The sequence below is a fragment of the Ictidomys tridecemlineatus genome, chromosome 2 (assembly GCF_052094955.1).
Source record: "Ictidomys tridecemlineatus isolate mIctTri1 chromosome 2, mIctTri1.hap1, whole genome shotgun sequence".
In the NCBI taxonomy this organism is placed as follows: Eukaryota; Metazoa; Chordata; class Mammalia; order Rodentia; family Sciuridae; genus Ictidomys; species Ictidomys tridecemlineatus.
In genome coordinates, this window is record NC_135478.1 from 227312048 (window position 1) to 227322704 (window position 10657).

Here is a 10657-nt window from a genome sequence, read left to right on the forward strand (position 1 = left end):
TTTCTGGGCTCTGCTTCTCAGTAATTCCACACTACCGCCCAAAACCAGTGTCCTGGGAACCAGGCCTCCAACAGGAAACTTGGTCAAAACATCCAGACCACAGCGGAAGGCATGTGTGGGTGGGAAGGCAGTATGTACAGGGCTGTGTCTGCGGTGTCGACGTGGAGCGGGGCTGGGGACATGTCCCCTTTCCTCTGCCCACGTGCCAGTTAGGCCTGTGTTCCTCACCAACTGACCTCCTTGAAAGAGGGGCAGCTGGGTTCATGGCGGGTTAACTCCCTCCTCAGCAGAGTCCCCCTGAGCGTCCCTGAGCATCTCTAGGCCGGGGAGCACTGGTTTTCCTCCCGGGTTTCAATGTCTCATAAAATCTGACTCCTAAATTCGGACACTAGCAGGTGTTTAGTGGACACTTTAACCCGGGTGATGCCACAGTGCATCTCTTGTGGGTGGCCTTCTGTCCACTCTTACTCATGGAGTGTGGCCACCGGCATGTGACCTCAGCCTGAGACCAGCGAGGACACTGAGTGGTAAGGGTGCTCTCTGGCAGTGCTCGGCAGCTTCCCCAGCGCCACCCCTGAGCCCCTGTGGGGAGAGGGCGTTGTGTGATTAACACCTTCTTCATGAGCCTTCCATTCCATCTCATTTGTAAAAGTTACGATTGTGCCAAACAAGATTGTGAGGTTAATCGAGTTCACAGCTTGTTTAAGACCACCAGAGAGGCCCATTAAGAATATTTATCTGTTAAATAATTCTTTACTTAATTAAAGAATATTTCATAATGTTTCTTTTAAAAGTAGCTGTCAGGCCTGTTAAATAGAAATATAAATTGATTAGCAAAATAATCGTGTGGAGCTCTAATTGGCGATTACATCAATTTTAGTTGGTCAGGTGGAAATAAATCATTTTAAAAAGAGAAGACGCTAACTTGATCTTAGCATTATTATGAAAGGTTTTAAAATATTACCTGACCCTGCGTTGTTTCTCAAGTAAGCGCTCTTTATCCTCTGTAGATTGACTTCTTAGGGTTTGTGTTTTGTTTGGGGATGACATTTTTTTCTGTGGGCTTGTGTCTAGCATATTCTACTGAGAATTTCAAAATTTTTAATTGAGGAGAGGAATGTAGTTGCAAACCTGGGGGTTTATGACGTCAAGTAAAATTTTAATGATATGGCATTGGCTGTATTTCCGATATTTAGGAGTCAGTCGTAACTAGTCAGAGCTCCCTTTGACTCACTCTTGCTTCTCTGGCACTTAGTGCACGTAAATCCTCAGGGGTTTCCCTTCAGACGGATTTTGGCCTGAGTAGTCCCTTCTGCCCCTGGACTTGCGTGGTGACAGTGGCAGAGTGGTGCGGCACTGTGTTGTTGCAGTGACGTCATTTGTGTATTCTGGTGCAGCAGAACTTGGGCTGTGCAGTGAGAAGGGCTCCTGTTTGGTTCCGCAAGTGGGACTTAGGCAGGGTACAAGAAGTAGGGACAGGCAGGAAGGAGTACAGGGAGGGAAGGGGCCTGTGGCGTCCATCGGCGAGCTCCTTCCTCCAGCTGGGCCTGTTCTCCTGCAGCTGGACTCCCACAAGGCCCAGGAAGCCCAGTGAGCCAGTGCCTGGGCACCTTGCCATGTGGTTTAGACTGATGAGGAAGCCTGGGGAGAGACTGTTGGGGACCAGAGACACACGCACAGTCCAGCGCCCTCTAGAGCCGGGTGACGTCAACCTGGAGGTCTGAGAGGAGCAGATGCCCAGCCCCTGCTGCTCCACCATCAACGCCAGCGAGCTCTTTGGCCTGATGCCCCGTCCACCATTCCCACTGTTCCCTGACACCCCGAGCACGGCTCTCCCTCTTTCTCATGGCCACAGCCCTCTCCCTGTGAGTGTGTGTCCTGCTCGCCTTCCTGAGTAGATCTTTGCTTGTCCTCTGTAGGCCAAGAACCTTTTCCCCTCTGGGCACCTCCTGAGACCTGGACCATCATCCTGGCAGCAGGCATCCCCTCCCCTCCCCTCGTCAAACCCAGGCCTCCTCCCGTTGCAGGCCCTGAAACCAGCAGATGCTGTCAGCTCTGGGTTGCGCATTTACTAGGTTCCTTCATGGGAGGCCTGCCAGTCTGAGCATGCTCGTCGATGGACATGTGGGGGCCGTGCGGAGGGGGCACAGGTGCAGTGAGATGGGATGGACCATGACTGGGTGACTGGCGGGGGAGAGGGAATGGGTGGTGTCAGAGGCCTCTGGGAGGGGTTGCAACTAGGTCACAGGAGAGAATGGAGGCTGGTGGCGGGAGGTGGAGAAGGGGAGCCATCTAAAAGAGAAAAGGGCACACATTGGGTTCTATAAGTCAAAAAAAGCAAAATATCAGTTTCCTAAAACAAATGTCTGGAGCAGAAGCTAGCCCGGCTTTTGGAACATGGATCGAAACTGGGTGTTGGGATGTTGGAGCTCCGTCCAGAATGGGGCTGGGCTAAGGGGGAGGTCTTCATCTGGAGAGCAAGGTCCTGGACATGGAGAGAATTTAGTGGGTGGTCAGGTCAGCACTACAGAAAGCAGACACACCTAGAAGCTTCCCTCTAAGTCATGATCCCACCTGGAGAGGGAGAGAAACCTGCCAAGCGCCATGGCTACCCTCGAGACTTCTCAGGGCACCAGAGAAGTGCTGTAAATAGGTCCGAGAGCAGGTGATGTGGTACCTGTAGGCAGGAAGGGAGGGAGAAACCTGTGGAGCCATGGGCAGAGCTACTGTGGCTGGGAGAGGGGTCTGGCCAGATGCTGTTCTTTGTAGACGAACCTGGCAGATGAACCTTTTGAAGCGTGGTAGAGGAATACACAGCCACTGGATGCAGTTAGTTTTTTTTTTTTTTTAACTGAAACTACCAATAAGATATTTTTTCTTATTGAATTTAGAATTAGTCTATTTATGTCTCTTATTGCATTTTATTTCTTGTAAAAAAGAAAGCTTTTGTGCTCTCTCCAGGATCAGTGGAATTTGATAGCTATTAAAGAAGAACTTAGGACAAGGACCCCGACAGGTTAGTAATGATTAGAAGTACGCTAGTGGAGGGACAAGCTGTGAGCTGCAGGTGGAGTGACCAGTTGGTGTTCCACTGACATCTTTCATCTTGATTAGGGCAGGACACCAAGCTTGCTGTTCTGATTATGGAGTCATTTTCTTGAGTGAACTAGAAGTAGCGTGTGTAAACATATTTATTCACTTATTTATTTAATCTTACGTCCCTGATAAATTAAACTTTATAGGTAACCAAAGCATCATTGCATGAAATAATCACAGCTCTGAATCATACTGTGTGTGATTCCGATGTCCCCAGTGGCAGGGAGGGATGGCATGACCGCTCCATGGCAACGGGCAGTTTACGCTGCCTTGATGACGGAGCCCTGGTGCTGAGGCTTCAGGAGCAGTGGGAGCATTTCCAGGTGGCTGTCCTCTGCCCTGGGTGCTTGTGGCCAAGCTGCTCCTAGCCACGCTGTGCGCCAGTTTTATTGCATCAGTGCTCCCAGTTGTCAGTTCACCACGTAGTGAGGGCGGAGCTTGATTCCCCCAGGAAGTGGGAGTGGCCTTCATGTGGACGGGCTTAGTGGCCACCCTCCAGGATAACTTTGCAGGTCTCTCTCCTTTTCTTCTTTTCCTTCGCCAGTACATTCACACCAAGGGCACCCCAGGCCAGGCCATCACAGTGGACTGCTCTCACAAGGAAGTGGGCTTGGCATTCCTTCCCAGCATTGAGTTGTGGCCAGCTCGCCTCTTCCTGCTCGCTCCACTCGGGTGACTGGGAAGTGTGACCAGCAGACGGTTGATGCTCACCTTCCGCAGTGTGCCCCTGGGCAGTGTCCGTCAGTGCCCTGGAGGAGCCAGTGAGAATCCCCTGCTCCTGTTCCCAGGTGAGCTGTGGCGTCATACCCAGCAGGTGCCCTGGAGCATGCTTGGGATGGCAGATGCACAAAGCAAGTCCCAGTGTCTAGGACACCCTTGGGTTGGCAAGGTTAGACGCGTTGTCACCCAGGGCTTGTGGAGCTCGAGCATGCCGAGATGGGTGGTGCTGAGTGGTGGGGTAAGAGCAGTCCGTGGCCTTTCCGAAACCTTTCCCACCCTGGAACACCATCGCCCCCTGGAAACCAGTAGCTCTCCCAGGGTGGCACGGGCAGAGCTCCCCTCAGCAGGGACCTTGGAGACCCCTTCCTCCCGCCCCAGTTGATCCTATGAGTGTGACAGATCCAGAGACTCCAGGGAGGAATTGTGGTCCTTGATTTCAGAATATTGCTTTTATGTTACTTGGACTGAAGAACATTAATGGTGCTTTGGATGAATAGTGGTGGTAAAACTGGGGGAGATTTAAATTACAGAGGGTCCTTTGCAGAAAGATTGTGGTTCATAATGGGTGCCACTTGGTGCTTGTCTTTTTAAATTTCTTTCTCGTGCTCATATTTGTCTACCAAGTTAGTGAAAGTCCAGTCAGCTACGTGCTTCAGACTGCATTTAACTGCCTTTAAGAAAAGGACTCGGGCTGGGGATGTGGCTCAAGCAGTAGCGCGCTCGCCTGGCATGCGTGCGGCCCGGGTTCGATCCTCAGCACCACATACAAACAAAGATATTGTGTCCGCCGAGAACTAAAAAATAAAATATCTTAAAAAAAAAAAAAAAAAGGAAAGGACTCAAGTTTGACTACTGGAATTGTATTTTAAAAACAAGCAAAACACCCCTAAGGGGGTGGATCATGGACATTGGTGACTTCAACAGGGTTACGCTGTGGGAAGATGAGTGTGGCTGTGGTGGTCACTGTGACACCAGATCTGTCTCTTTTGGAGAACTCGTAGGTGACTTTGATAAAGGTCGCGGTGCTCTGTGGACTCCTCGCGTTCCCAGCGAGGACCTGTGTTCCTTACTTGTGTTTGTTTTGTTTTACTGTTTGCAGTGCTGGGCTTGAGCCAGGGCCTCGTGTGCGCTACCACGAGCCACACCCCCAGCCTGTGTGTGTGTTTTCACATTCAGAATTACATACGTTGGGAATGTTCTGGAAGAGAACGTCATTTCTGTTCATTTTGGTGATTTCAGTGGCACCATATTTGTGGTTTGGACAAAGAGTTTCTGATGTTGCTGACTTTTAGCTATTGTCTGTCCACAGCCTGAAGACCTAGTCAGTGCCCAGCTGCGCGGACTCTGCCCCGGGTGCAGTGGCCTCTGGTGGTCTTGCCCCTTCCTGCCTTGCCAGGTTGCATTTTATGGCAGCCTTTCTTTGGGGGAATGCAGAGGAAAAATCAGGAATTGAAATTGCTTTCCTTTTAGTTTTGGGGAAAATAATCTGTAGCAAGAAGTTGAACCTTACGTGAAAATAAATGAAAATCAAACAAAAGAGAGCAGACAGTCTGATCACAGAGGGCCTGATCCCCAGGGGAGCTGGCCTCTTGCAGACCCAGGAGGGTGGAAGAGTGGGAGCTGTGTAGAGGAGAGCGGGGTGTTGGGAGCCCAGGGGAGGCTGCTGGACGGGGGAGGCAGCAGGCAGCTTGCCGGAGTTGGGTGTCCCTTGTGACTGAAGGGGCATGTGGCTTTTTCCAGTGGGTCCCAGATGGGAAGCTGTGGGTATCGATCAAGACCTGATGGTTTGGGGCCAACTGCTGCAGGAGCAGAGTGATACAACTGAGCTGCAGATTGTGGGTCAAAGTGCTACTTTAGAATACAGTCTGTAAATTTAGCCTCTCGACTGGAAAGATGAAACTTTGATGACTGTGTGGCTGGGCTGTTCTGTTTTTCTACGACTGATCCTGAATCCATGCCCTGAAGCTGCTATTTATCCTAGTTACTTAAATAAAAACCTTCCAAGCGTTTTTATTATATCACATATTTTCCTTTAAAAGACTGTAGGTTCCCAGTTACGGCCTCATGGGATTGTGAGCAGAGCCTCAGATTGAGACTGGAGATCCGAGTTCTAATCCTGATGCAGCTTTTTGTGTGCTGGTGTCGGGAGGGCAACATACCCTGCTCCCTGGGCCTGCGCCCTTGCCGCTCCTGGGACGTCCTGGTGACACAGCACACTGCGGAGACCTTCAGAGGAGCGTGGCCAGGCACAGAAGCTGGCTGGCTACACAGCTGTCCAAGATCCAGGTGCCCCGGCTCCATCCCTCCACTCCGGGCCTCTCTCCAGTTTCTGCTGGACCCTCGGTGGTGGCAACATTGCTGCAGCCTGCACAGGGCCTTGTCCCTGTGGGCCGTTGGCCTCTGTGCTCCTTTCATAAGGACACGTCACACAGGGTCAGGGCCGCCTTCGTCCTCTTTGACCTTGCCTCCGCTCATTGCGTCTGCACAATCCTGTTTCCAGCATGGTTCCACATTGAGTTTCTGGGGTCAAGGACTGGGGCAGATGGAGTTTGGAGGATGTGTTTCCCTCCACAGCAAGGCCTTGAACACAGCTGTCGACCCCAAGCACACAATCCCCTTGCACTGCAGGCCCCTCTGGCTCTGTTTCCTGTCTGTGAAGTAGGGTTCTGCACACCTCGTGGTGTGGGGATTAAGAGGACGTTCGTGGAAAGGGTGAGCGCAGCTACAGGCTGTTGAGAGGAGACCTGTGTCCACCGCCTGCAGGCCGTGTGGAGGAGCCAGGAGACTGCACACACTGCTTTACCCTGAGGGACTCGGGCGTGTTGGGGACAGCGCCTTCCTCCCCCAGTCTCTAGGGAGGGCACAGCTCTGGCCTCACTTTCCCCGTGTTTCCCCGTCTTGCTGAGACCCGGCAGCGTTCTGCAGTCGGGTGGACTCACTGTGGCGTTGCCTCTTCCTGCATCTGTCCACCCTACCTGGGGGTTCTCTTCCTCAAGGGCAGGCCCTTGTGACAGGCTCCTCCACGCACCGGGCACCAAGCAGCCTCATGCGCAGGACTCTTGGCCTGTGATGGACAGGCATGGAATGAAACAAGGGGCCACCTGTTAGGAGACTCTTGAGAACTTCACGAGGCGGGAAGTCCGTCACCCACGTAGAGTCCTGTGTGACTGCACAGGTTGGCCGTCCACAAAGCTGGCCCTGGCTGGTGTCACCCAAGCCAGTGTCTCCCAGTAACAAATGCTTTCCAAACCACTGCAGACGTCCCCGGGTGCAGATGAGCATGCCGAGGGAGAAGACACCAGCTTGGTGGGCCCTGCCCGGCCTCACCCCTCAGCTGGCTGCCAGCCGAGAGCGCATCCCTCCCAGAGGGGGGTGACTTTGCAGCAAAGCCTCTCATTCCCTTCAGTGCGTGCTTAATGATACCTATTATTAAAAGTGCCATGTTCCTTCCAGAGGAGCAGGCCGCGAGACAGACGGCTTGCAGATAAATAAGCCACAGGGCGTCTGGGCTGTGGTATTTATTGATTCATGGGTCTTCTTGTAAAGCAGAGGAGAAAAGAAACAATTATATCCCGAAAAACACATTTTAATTTTTTAAGTGGATCCATTAAACTTCTGCGCTTGAATAATGAATCCGAGTGGGGCAGGCTTCCTGGAAGCCCCTGTTTCTTGCCCACGTTGCCCAAGTGCCCTCAAGTTCAGGGGCACAGATCTCTCCTGGCCCCCGCTGAGCCAGCGCATTGTACCATAACTATGTGGTTCTTTTTATGTGGTAGAGGATTAATCTCGCCCAAGAGGCCATCAGCAACCCTCCCTAATAGATGCCCTCACTGCCTGGGGCTGGGCCACTCCCCACAGGCGGTCTGTGCTGACTAGGGGCCTTGCCGGGGGTCTGGGGCTGGAGATGGAAGGTCAGACATGAGGGCGAACCCGCCTGGTGCCCTGGAGAGCCTGCACCCGAGCACTGGGGGAGGGCCGAGGTGGGCAGTGCTCTGTGCTCCCGCACCTCAGGCTCTGAGGGGCTAGTGACGGTGCTGTGGGGTACCCGCCGGTCTCCATTCTGAGAAGCTTCCTGGTGCCGTCCCATGTGGCCCTTCCTGGAGGATTCAAGAGTGAGCCTAGAAGGGCCCCTTATGCACAGAGGTACATTCCAAGACCCCAGGGCACACCCCAAATCAAGGAGAAAACCCAACCACACCCATGCATACTGTGTTTTCCTGTATTGTCTACCTGTGAGCGATTGAAAAATTTAATTGAAAAATTAGGTTCACCGGGAGATGACCGCTAAATGAGTAGAACGTTTGTAGTGGCACCCTGAATGACAGCTACGGGGAGCTGGTGTCCGTTTCTAGAAAGATGTAGGCATGTGACAAAGCAGTAGGCCACTACCTAAGGGTCACTTGAACACAAGCTGATCCATTTGGCCCGGGTCATCCTTTCAGAGCTGACCCCAGAAGTGACTGCCTGGTCAGGACTGTCAGGAGTGGCTTCCCCGGCTGCTCAGCTGTGGCAGTGGGTCAGGTTTTCTTGGCCTGGGGTCCCTGGAAGGTGGAGACCCAGCTGCAGTGCAGGGCTTCTGCTGAGTGTGCTTGTGGCCAGCAGAGGGAGGGCTGGGGACGAGGCTGGTGAGGCCGGCAGGGCATGAGGAATCGTTGCCCGGTGGCTGGCACAGGGTGCTGGCTACACTACGCCGTGGGACCGACTGTGTGGCATGTGCCTCAGAATCGCCCTCCGCGGTGGCAGAAGATGAAGCTTGTAGCCCTGCTGCTGCCCCTGCCGACCGCCTGCCCAGAGACAGTTTCATCTCTGTTTCCCTGAGCCGCCAGGCTGCTCCTCCGATGTCCTCTACCATGTGGAAGCAGAGGCATGGGTAGGGGTGACAGTGTGCACCTGGGCTCGTGTGGGCTTGGCTGCCCCTGCAGGAAGCCTGTCCCTGCAGCGGTGGCTGGGGGAAGGGCCAGCTGAGGCCATGCTGTCCACTGTGCCTCATAGGAGGTGCCTCTGGGGGCCTTCTGAGAGGAGGTGGAAGGGAGGCTGGGGGAGGGGCAGGGGCAGCCCTGAGAGGGAAGGAGGAGCTGTACTGTAGGAGAGGACCACGAAACAAACAGGGCATCTGTAACGAGAGCACCCTGCACCGACAGTGCCGGGAGCCCCAGGTGCTGGCTGTGTGGAAACAGGCTCAGGTCTCCTCGCAGTGACGCTGCGGTCCCTGTGAGGCTCACTACCACATGACCAGCCACTCCCCCAGCTCCTGGGAACTTGCCAGGCCCCCAGTCCTGCCGAAGCCCACTCCCCATCTGAGCAACCCGGAGAGAGCCACGGTGCCTCGGGCTTGATACCCACGTGCTTTGTCAAGGCCAGCTGGAAGGGCTGCCGGTCACCACTGAGGTGCCCACACTGAGAGTGAGTGGACGAAGGCAGGCCGCCCACCACGGGTCGGGGTAGGGCAGAGCCGCTGCTGACGTCACTGTGACACCTGCCCTGCTGGGTTCCCGTGCAGCCAGGGGAGAGCCCAAGGACATGTGTGCACAGTGTCCAGGGCAGGACCAGGGAAGTCCAGGAGATGCCCCAGAGGGTGTGGCACCATCTCTTCTCCAACCCACTCACAGCTAAAGTCCTCTCCCAAATGTACGATTCCTTTTAAGTGACTCCATTTTGAATAGATCAGAGTTTTAAATTTTACAATAAGGAATACCTCGCTTAAAGTGCAAATCTAGTTGAGACAAATAGCTCCCTGAGTGGTAAAGTGACAGGTGACAAAAGTCCCTTCTCCAGAAGGATAAGTGACCTTGGAAAGGTGGAGGGAGGAGAAGTCAAGGAAGCCAGAGGCCCGTGATGGCCAGTGCCCGGCCGGCTACTTCCAGTTCTGGAAGGCCCTGGGAGCCTGGGAGGCTCTACAGACTGGAAGGCCGCAGGGACCAGCCCCTCCTCACGCCCACCCACCCGCCCTCATGGCGGCCTGGGTCCTCACTGCTTCGTGGGGAAGAGCGCAGGGCTTGGAGTCCAAGGTCAGAGAGCCCAGGATGCGTGCCCCAGGCTGGGTGACCAGACGCAGGAGCTGTTTCCCCTGCGATGAAGTGGGAAGGCGCCTTCCTCCCCAACAGGGTTCCAGGAATCAAGATGACAATATGTCACGGTGCTTGGTCAGGTGTCTGCTCAGTTACTGCTGTTGGGATGGCCTTGCCTTAGGCAGATGTCCTCAGAGTACTCATTGGCCAAAATAGCGGGGTCTCGGGGTGGCCACTGTTCTCAAGCGTGTGATTTTGATGCAGACATCAGGAATGACATGCAGGTAACACAAGGCAATATCGAAGTGCCCAGAGGTGCTATGCACAGGGGTCCTCAGGGTCCCAGCCAGCTGAGCCCTAGGTCTCGAGTGGCCAGAGGACAGGCATTTAAGGCGCCTTGGGTCAGTTGTAGAGATGAAGCTCAGCAAGCTGCGAACCCCACTGGCTACCTGGCTCCCAGATGGTATGGCCCAGGGTGGGAAGACGGTGGCCGTCCACAGGGAGAACTGATCGTGCAGGTTTGATGGGGGTGTGTGTTGGGGACCACCTGGAGAGGCTGGCTGCACCCGTTTGAGCAAGGTTAGAGAATGACCGAGGAGTGGGTGATTGGTTTTTGCAGTGGTGCTCTTGGACATTTTAATTAGCAGTAGCAATTGGTTTCTGTAATTTTTTCTTTCTGTGCTGTCCCAGCAAAACCGGTGAACTCTTCTTGCATCTGTACATCGTCATGGACGTAGGCCACAAGGAGAGAAAGTATATTTCGTGTGGCTGTTGCCTTCTGGCTTTTAATGGAAAATCAATTTATTTCAGCATATTAAGCCATTAGTGCTGAT